This window comes from Ovis canadensis, chromosome 13 (genome assembly GCF_042477335.2).
Source record: "Ovis canadensis isolate MfBH-ARS-UI-01 breed Bighorn chromosome 13, ARS-UI_OviCan_v2, whole genome shotgun sequence".
Classification (NCBI taxonomy): Eukaryota; Metazoa; Chordata; class Mammalia; order Artiodactyla; family Bovidae; genus Ovis; species Ovis canadensis.
In genome coordinates this window covers 32,084,337-32,093,765 of record NC_091257.1, presented here as the reverse complement: position 1 = coordinate 32,093,765, position 9,429 = coordinate 32,084,337, and the positions used below count along the sequence as shown (strand labels likewise).

General features: G+C 42.8%; 1 pseudogene; it reads left to right on the top strand.

Annotated features, from left to right (window-relative positions):
- Positions 1-5,081: 5,081 nt before the first annotated feature.
- LOC138417368 (PRELI domain-containing protein 1, mitochondrial pseudogene) lies at positions 5,082-5,817 on the top strand (annotated as a pseudogene).
- The last annotated feature ends 3,612 nt before the right edge of the window (positions 5,818-9,429 follow it).

The window sequence follows — 9,429 nt, the reverse complement described above, 5'->3', positions numbered from 1 at the left end:
TGACTACAGATCAGTTGTTAGCTCAGCAATGTCCATATTCTATGATGGTTTAGGCTCTTGCACACATCTCATTTAATATTGATAATTTCATCAGTAGTGATTCTGATTATCATTCTCCAGGAGGAATCTGGGGTTCACGAGATTCCATTGCCCAGGGTACACACTAGGACAGGAGGCCTGTCAAGGCTCCATCTTTCTTTCTTTGCATGTGCTCACCTGCAGGATGGGAATGGCTTCACTTCTGCCATAAAGGCTGTCAAGAGGGTTGAAATTACTCTTAAAGCTGCTCAGCATGATGCCTGAGAGCCCATACACACTCAATAGATATAATACAAATCTTCACTGTGAGTGTTAAGTACTCACCAGAAAGGACCAATGCATGTCATAAGGAAGAGGACTGGTGGGATTCCACGTGATCTTCTCATCACCTTTCTAATCACTGTACAATATTCCAGCTCTTTTCCATTCTCCTTTCTGAACCAGCTACTTTTCTTTCACAATCAGTAGTTGGTTATTCCTTTAAATTTACCATGAAAATATAGTCCATCAAAAGTGTGTTTCCTCCCCTTCCTTGGGTCGCATAACCTGAACTTGAGACTTCAAGTTTTATTCAGTGGATAGGCTGAGGACCTAAGCCTGGGAAGTGCCTCTCAGGTAGCTCTGAAGGACTGTTCCAAAGAGGTAAGGGAGGAGCCAGAATACATGAGTTTTTGCAAAAACAAAACCAGATAGACCATTAAAAGATTATTGTTAGTTAAGGAAAAACCAGACATCTCAAGTTAATGAACTGAGCACTTCTGTATATATGGGAAGATAGAAGAGTCTGGGCTCACTGAAATCATTCCTTTGATAAGCATCTTACCTGTCTGGGGCCAGCATCCTATTTCTCTCTATCCTGAATCCCCTCAGGGCGCACAGTCGGCTGCTGCAGTGGCTGCTGGCCCGTTGGCCACACCATCCTTTGTTTACTGATATGGCAGGGGACGTTCTTCATCCACACTAGTGCGTCACTGTCCGCCCCCCTTCTCTCCTCCCTCCCAACTCAAAGGAAGAAACATCACATCTCTCTGGCCCACATCCAGCGTCAAATCCTTTCTCCTGAGTCCATATTGCTCCCCTCAAATCCTGGCTCCACCAATGTTGCCTCATCGTGTGTGTGTGTGTTGCCTTTTTTATTAAGTAATTTTATACAACAAATTGAAAGTCATGTCAAACATAAATGCAGACAAATAAGTTCATGTGTTAACAGAATGAATGCATACAGAATACTCGCAATATCATGAGCCTTAGTGAAGGCGCAGAAGCTAGAAGACTTGAGGCCAAGTAATGCCTTTGAACTAGGTTTTCAGGGAAAATATAGGATTCTGTATTTTATAAGTGAACAAAAAGTATTTTCAGAACCAATATGACCCAAATATTGCACAGGATCTACCCTACAAAATGCATCCATTGTTCATTTGTTATTGAAGTTTAACTGGGCATCCTGTATTTTTCTTTGCTAAACTTGGCAACTCTACTCTGAGCTTTAGTGTATTTTCACTGATAAGATACTAATACCTAGATAGCTCATCTGGCTGTTAAGATACTCAAATGGGGTACAATGATAGCCTGTCATGAATCTTCTTTGACTTAAATATATTCAGCTCTTTGCCTATCTGCTGATGTCTCCAAAAAAGAGACAGAGAGTGAGAAAGAAACAGAGACCAAGACATGGAGAGGGAGACGTGAAATAGCAGGGACCATCCACCCAGCCCTCCGCTGCCTGAGCACATGCCCGGGGTGACAGTGAGATGGGAGGCTGCTTTTGCTGTCCTCGGTCTCCCTGACGCTGCTTCTCATAATGTGAACACCTGGTGGTTCCAGAGTGTGATTCTAGAGTTGAAAGATACTGACTTTTAAACTGTATTTCCTAACTGGAGTATACTTGCTTTACGATGTTCTACTGTACAACTACGTGAATCAGCTGTAGGTGTATATATCTCCCCTCCCTCCTGGAACTCCCTCATCACAGAGCACCGAGCTGAGCCCCCTCTGCTATGCAGGAGCTTCCCACTAGCTTCTGTTTTACACATGGTAGTGTGTATATGTCAGCCCCAATCTCCCATTTCATCCCACCCTCTCTTTTCCCTACATGTCCAAAAGTCCTTCTCTACATCCGTGTCTCTATTCTTACCCTGCAAATAGGTTCATCAGTACCATTTTCTTGATTCTATATACATGTGTTAAAATACGTTTTTCTCTTCTGACTTACTTCACTCTGTATGACAGACTCTAGCTTCATCCACATCACTAAAAATGACCCAATTTCATTCCTTTTAATGGCTATTCAGAAACAGTTTAGAAATGATTGAGGCTGTCTTTAAAGATGGTGACACTGAAGGCTCCTGGACTCCCTGCCTCCAGTGAACACCAAATGGACAGCTACACAGAGCAACTCTGAAGAAACTCACTCACTGGTTAAGCACCTCTTACAAAATGAGGGACCAAGATAATGCCTATGTCGAAATGAGTAGGAAAGGCTGAGACACGCTCTTGCTAAAACCCCAGCGGTGGCACAGAGCCCTACAGTTGGAACGGAATAGCCAAATACCAGTTTCTCCCTGAGGGATGAAGGGTCTGGACCCCATATCTACAACTCCAGGTTTTAAGATTCTCACCCAAAGGCCTCCAGACAAGTTCCTAGCTCTAAAAGTCAATGAGGTTTGAATCCACCAGTTCCACAGACAACGGGAAGCAAAGAAGCATTTGTTAAAGGCACAAGCACTCACCTCAGCAATCCCCTCAAGGTCAGCATAAATCAAGCCCACCTCCCTCCTGGTCTCTCTCTGGATGGGGTCTACTTGGGTACTTTAAACGCCGCTGCCTGAGGGTCAGGCCTCTAATTGAGCACCTATCTAGGTGCTGACTGCAATCCTCCCCAAAGGCACCACCCCTGCCTGCTCTGTCTGACCTGCTCCAAGTTGCCAGGCCCTCCCTGAAAGAAACCTGTGCACACATCTGCATCCCAGGCTCTGTGGCTACTGGTAGCAGGTGGGTCCCCAGATCAGCCATCTCTGACAGCCACCACGGCGTGCCTTCAGAAGGCAGAGAGGACAACAGAGGCAGTTTTAAACTGGACACCCTCCTCCCCCCAGGGGTTAGCACAGAGGGCATATAGAAATGCTCGACTCCCAGTCCTTTCCTGAAAAGAGTCTATTTGCCTACTTCTAAAGTTTCTGCTACCCACTCCAGTATTCTTGGGCTTCCCTGGCGGTTCAGATGGTAAAGAATCCATCTGAAATGCAGGAGACCTGGGTTCAATCCCTGGGTTGAAAAGATCCCCTGGAGGAGGGCATGGCCACCCACTCCAGTATTCTTGCCTGGAGAATTCCCATGGACAGTCTGCCAGGGTTCGCAAAGGGTCAGACAGGACTGAGCAACTGAGCACAAAGCTTCTGCCTGAGGGTCAGCCTTTTAACGCATTCTGCACCTAGGGGTGGACTGTGATCCTCCCTTAAGGGCAGAGAAGCCAGCCCTCCAGCCTGTCCCGGGTTGCTAGTTATCTCCCTGGAAGGAGCCTGGACACACGTCTCTGTGCCCCAGCTTTTGTGGCTACCTCCTCAGGGATAGGTGCCCAAGCTGCTTGGTTCTGAGAGCAAACAGGGCTTACATTCATGTAGCAAACAAAGAAGTTCTTAACACATTATTGACCAGAGACATATTAATACATCTTCTGTTACCCAAACGTTATTCACTGTACAACTTATGACTGTCGTCGTTATTTACATTTTGCTCTGTGAGGTTTTTGTTCCTACCTTATGTATATTATACATGCAAGTTAATAATACTATAAAATTTTCAAAAATGATGCATCACCAAATTTTGAGTGAAGAATTTTTTGGTCAATTTTATGCAGATACTTTCTCATGACTGTCTGAGCAACATATACCTAAGTGTCTCAGAAGAAGATTGGAGAAGGAAATGGCAACCCATTCCAGTATTCTTGCCAGGAGAATCCTCATGGACAGAGGAGCCTGGCAGGCTTCAGTCCATGGGGTCACAAAGAGTCGGACACAATTGAGTGGCTAAGACAGAAGAAGACAGTTCGTTAGGACCTCTCTGGTGGTCCAGTGCTTAAGAATCTGCCAGCCAATGCAGGGGAGATTCCATGTCACATGGCAATTAAGCCCGTGTGCCGCAACTACTGGGCCCATGCGCCTAGAGCCTGCAGAGAGAAGCCATCTTAATGAGAAGGCTGCACACTGCAGCTAGAGAGCAGCTCCCTGCCTCTGCTCTCCACAACTAGAGAAAGCCTGCACACAGCAATGGAGATCCAGAGCAACAAAAAATAAAGTATTAAAAAAATGACAGTTCTTCAGGTATAGTTAGCACTCAGATGATTTGAACATTAGATCAACAAAAAGACAGAAAACCTTAGTGTCCGACTCTGCCACAGAAAGTGAAAATGAAACTCACGGTGCTGGAGAATGCTCCTTTGCTTCTGCAAAAGAGTGGATTGAAGACATTTCATGAAAATTATAAGACTTTATAGGTGTGTCAGATATAATGACTGAATGTAATAACCTGCAAAGTGTTACTGAAATAACAGAATTGATTGTGGGTAACTGCTTTTTTGAGTTAGTCGCTTCTCAAACTTTTATCACCAACAGAATGAAAAATCGTTTAAAAGTATGATAAAGCTTTAAAATGGACTCATGTAAGCAACAGTGATGTAAGAAATTTCTTTTAAAGAAGTTTCTTGAATTCATAATTTTGGTGGAAAAATGAGAAAGTCACACTGGATCCATTATTTGAAACATCTATCTTTCCCAAGGTTATGACGAGAAGAAAGTTGGAACAAATAATGACATTTCTTCACTTTAACAATAACTTGGAAACTCCACTCTCTGAAGACAGGCTTTCATGAATTAAACACGCTGGGGTTATTCCGATAATTCCTCATGGCGGCGGCTGGTTGGGTGTGGCGCAGTAGCGACTGAGCCGCTGCTCGCATGGCGGCCGCGCGTCGAGCTCCAGCCCGGCCTCCGCATGCGCTGCGCACGCGCTCCGCACCCCTGCTGCTGCCCGGGCGCTGACGGGATCATGGTCAAGTATTTCCTGGGCCAGAGCATGCTCCGGAGCTCCTGGGACCACTGTTGGCTGCCTTCTGGCTGCGGTACCCGAATCCCTGTAGCAAACACGTCTTGACGGAAGACAGGGCAACGAGAGGCGACCTCTGAGCAGAAGCTCCTGTCCCGACGACTCCTGACCAAGACGAACAGGATGCCCCGCTGGGCTGAGCGACTGTTTCTCGCCAATGCTGCTCACTCAGAGTACATCCTGGAGGACTCCATTATGGACCCACAAAAGCCAGGCCATGACCACCTTTATGTCAACCACGCCCGGCTGATGGTGGTGGAGGAATGATGTGTTTACTATGGGTACTCTGATAACAGCAGCTGGACCGAAATCTGCCAGGAAGCCTGGGTCTCCTCTAGCTTATTTATTCGGCGTCTCCAGAGCTGTCCAGGAATTTGGTCTCACATGGTTCAAAAGCAACTTGACCTAGACTATGAAGGCTTTTAAATACACCTCAGCCAAGCTACAAAGTGAGGTCCCTCCCAAAACCCTTCTTGAAACAGCCAACGAAACCCAGGAGAAGGCCAAGGAGACAGCACTGGCAGCTACAGAGAAGGCCAAGGACCTTGCCGGCAAGGTGGCCACCAAGAAGCAGCAGCAGCAGCAGGTCGTATAGCAATGCCCAGGCCCCGAGACAGCAGCCTAGCAGACTACGGGCTCCAGTCCCCGAGCCCCCTCCTCGTGTACTTTATTATTGAAAGCCAGCTTCCAGCCCTGTCGACTGTCTGGGTGGTAGGCTGGGGGTAGGTGCCCTGTTTGGCACCTCCAGCACAGCCAGCTGGTTACCCACATCTGAGCCAGGCCTCCTTACTCCTGCATCAGGTGGCTGAGGACAGAGGCGCAGTGACTTGCCCAGGTCACGGCATCCTGGTGAAGTGGTCATAAATGCTAGACTGTAAGCTCCATGAGGGCAGGGACCATTGTTTTATCCTCTGCTGTGTCCCAAGTAACTGAAACAAAATCTTGCATGTAACAGGCACTCAATAAATACTTATTGAATTCAATCAGAAAAGAAAAGAAAAAAACACTTTGGGGTTATTTTCTACCAAAATTTCAATTGATCTATATACCCAAACAGAGTTATCACTAAATGAGGCAATGATAAGGTGAAGAGGACAACTCAGATCCAAAACCTATAATCCAGAAAACTTACAAAATATGGAATTTTGGTCAGGATGGTTAGTGTAAGTGAAATTAGATATATATGCAACCTTGAGATTTACAAGGGTGAAGGAAGGAAACCACAAGAAACAATATTATCGGTCCTGCAACCTTATCTTGGTTCATGGCACCATGGTTACCAAAGTAATTATTCCAACAGTGTGTTAACATCTGAAATACTGTTGAAAAATAAATCCAGAGTTTGTAGGACTATAAGAGAGAACCGTGGTCTACTAAAGCAAATTAAAGGTGAAATCTAAAAATCTACAGAGTGGAAAAATGACATTCTTATAGAAGGATTTCCCTGATGGCTCAGCAGATAGAGTCAGCTGCAATGCAGGAGATACAAGAGATGGTGGTTTTGATCATGGGTCGGGAAGATACCCTAGATAAGGAAATGGTAACCGACCAGGATTCTTGCTGGAAAAATCCCACGGACAGAGGATCATGATGGGTTACAGTCCATGAGGTCACAAAGAGTTGAACATGATTGAGTGACTAAGCACAACACACAGAAAGGAATAGTGATTCTTCTTATATGGAAAGACAAAAGGCTAATCTACATGGTGACAACTATTTATAAAACACCTCCATCTACAGGAGAGGGAGACAGGAGCACTGGCCATCAGATAACTAAGCCCACTTACATATTAGAGTGTAATAAATATATGAAAAGAGTTATTGATCTGATTAATATCTGGCAAGCTTCAGTATCTTCTGGAAAACTCAAAAATGGGCTTCTATTTGAGTAATTTTGGTTTATTCGATGCATTTAAAATTTATTGTAGCCTCAATGCATGTAATAAAATGATTTACAAGCAATTTTTGTTACCAGTAGCCACTGACCATTCTGGTGAATGCCAAAGAATGTTCAAGCTACTGCACTCTTGCAATCATCTCACAAGCTAGCAAAGTAATGTGCAAAATTCTCCAAGGAAGTCTTCAACAGTATATGAATCAAGAACCTCCAGATGTTCAAGCTGGATTTAAAAAAGGTAGAGGTACCAGAAATCAAATTGCCAACATATGTTGGATCATAGAAAAAGCAGGCAAATTCCAGAAAAATATCTACTTCTGCCTCACTGACTACACTAAAGCCTTTGACTGTGTGGATCACAGCAAACTGTGGAAATTCTTTAAGAGATGGGAATACCAGACCACCTTACCTGCCTCCTGAGAAATTTATATGCAGGTCAAGAAGCATCAGTTAGTACCAGACATGGAACCACAGACTGGTTCCAGTTGGGAAAGGAGTACATCAAGGCTTATTTAACTTATATGCAGTTAAATAACTCATATGCAAAATGTGATGGGAGGAGATGGTAAAAATATAGAATTTTAGAATAATTCAAACTTAAGTTATCAGCTTATAATAGAATGTTATAACTCTTAGATGTTATATGTAGGCCTCATGGTAACCATAACGCAAAACTCTACCAAAGATAGACAAAAGATAAAGAAATCTATGCATACCACTCAGAAAAATCATCAAATCATAAAGGAAAAGAACAAGAAAAGAAAAAAGGAACAGAGGAATTACAAACAGCCAGAAAACAATTAAGAAAATGTCAATAAATCCGTATTAGTAAAAGCAGAGAAGTCACTTTGCTGACAAAGGTCTGTATAGTCAAAGTTATGGTTCTTCCAGTAGTAATGTATGAATGTGAGAGTTGAACCATCAAAAAGGCTGAGCATCAAAGAACTGATGCTTTCGAACTGTGATGCTGGAGAAGACTCCTGAGAGTCCCGTGGATGGCCAGAAGATCAAACCAGTCAGTCGTAAGGAAATCAACCCTGAATATTCATTAGAAGGATTGGTGTTAAGTGGAAGCTCCAATACTCTGGACACCTGATGGGAAGAGCTGACTCACTGGAAGAGAGCCTGATGCAGGGAAAGACTAAGGGCAACAGGAGGAGACGATACAGGATGAGATGGCTGGCTGGCATCCTGACTCAATGGACATGAGTTTGAGGAAACTCCAGATGGTGGAAGAGGGAAGCTGTTGTGCTGTACTTACGGGGCTGCAAAGAGTCAGACATGACTGAGTGACTGAACAACAAGTAATTGCATTAAATGTAAATGAACTGAACTCTCAAAAAAAAAAAAAAAGATAAAGATATACAGAGTGGCTGAATAGATGTAAAAAAAAAAACCAAAACCAAGAACCATCAGTGTGCTACCTATGAGAGACTCATTTCAGGTTTATACACACAAACTAAAAGTGAAGGGATGGAAAAAAAATATTTCATAAAAATTTTCAAAAGCTAGGGTAGCTATAGTTAAATAGACCTTAAGACAAATTTTGTAATAAGTCAAAGAAGATCATCATGTAACTATAAAGGGTCCAATCCAACAACAGGACATAACATTTGCAACTACTTATGCACTCAACTTAGAAAAACCTAAATGTATCAAACAAATATTAACAGACCTAAAGGGAGAAACAGCGATACTATAGTAGTAGGGACTTCTATTTATTGACTACACTTTCATCAATGGATAGATCATCTAGAGAGAAAATCGATAAGAAAACGCTAGACGTAACTGACATGTTAGACCAGATAAACTTGGCAAACATTTAAGAACATTCCATCCAACAGCAGAATACACATTCTTCAAGTATACATGGAACATTATTGGAGATAGATCACACAAAACAAGTCTCAACAAATTTAAGAGGACTGAAATTATATCAAGCATCTTTTCCAACCAAAGAAGTATGAGACTAGAAGCCAATTATAAGAAAAAAACTGCAAAATTCACAGATATGTGGAGATTAAACAACATGTTACTGAACAATCAAGGAATCAAAAAAATCAAAAGAAACAAAAACGTCATGAGACAAATGAAAACGCAGCAAAAGCTGTTATAGGAGAGATTAAGTGAGAAAAGCCTACATTGAGAAACAAGAAACATCTCAGTACAGTAAACAGCTTTCCACTTCAAGAAATTTAGAAAAAAAACAAACTAAGCCTAAGGTTAGTAAAAGGAAGGAAATAACAATGATCAGAACAGAAATAAATAAAATGGAGATTAAAATGACAAACGATCAATGAAAACCTGGTTTTTGAAAAGATAAACGAAATATGCAAATCTTTAATCATACGCACCAAGAGAAAAAGAGAGGACTCACAATTAGAAATGAAAGG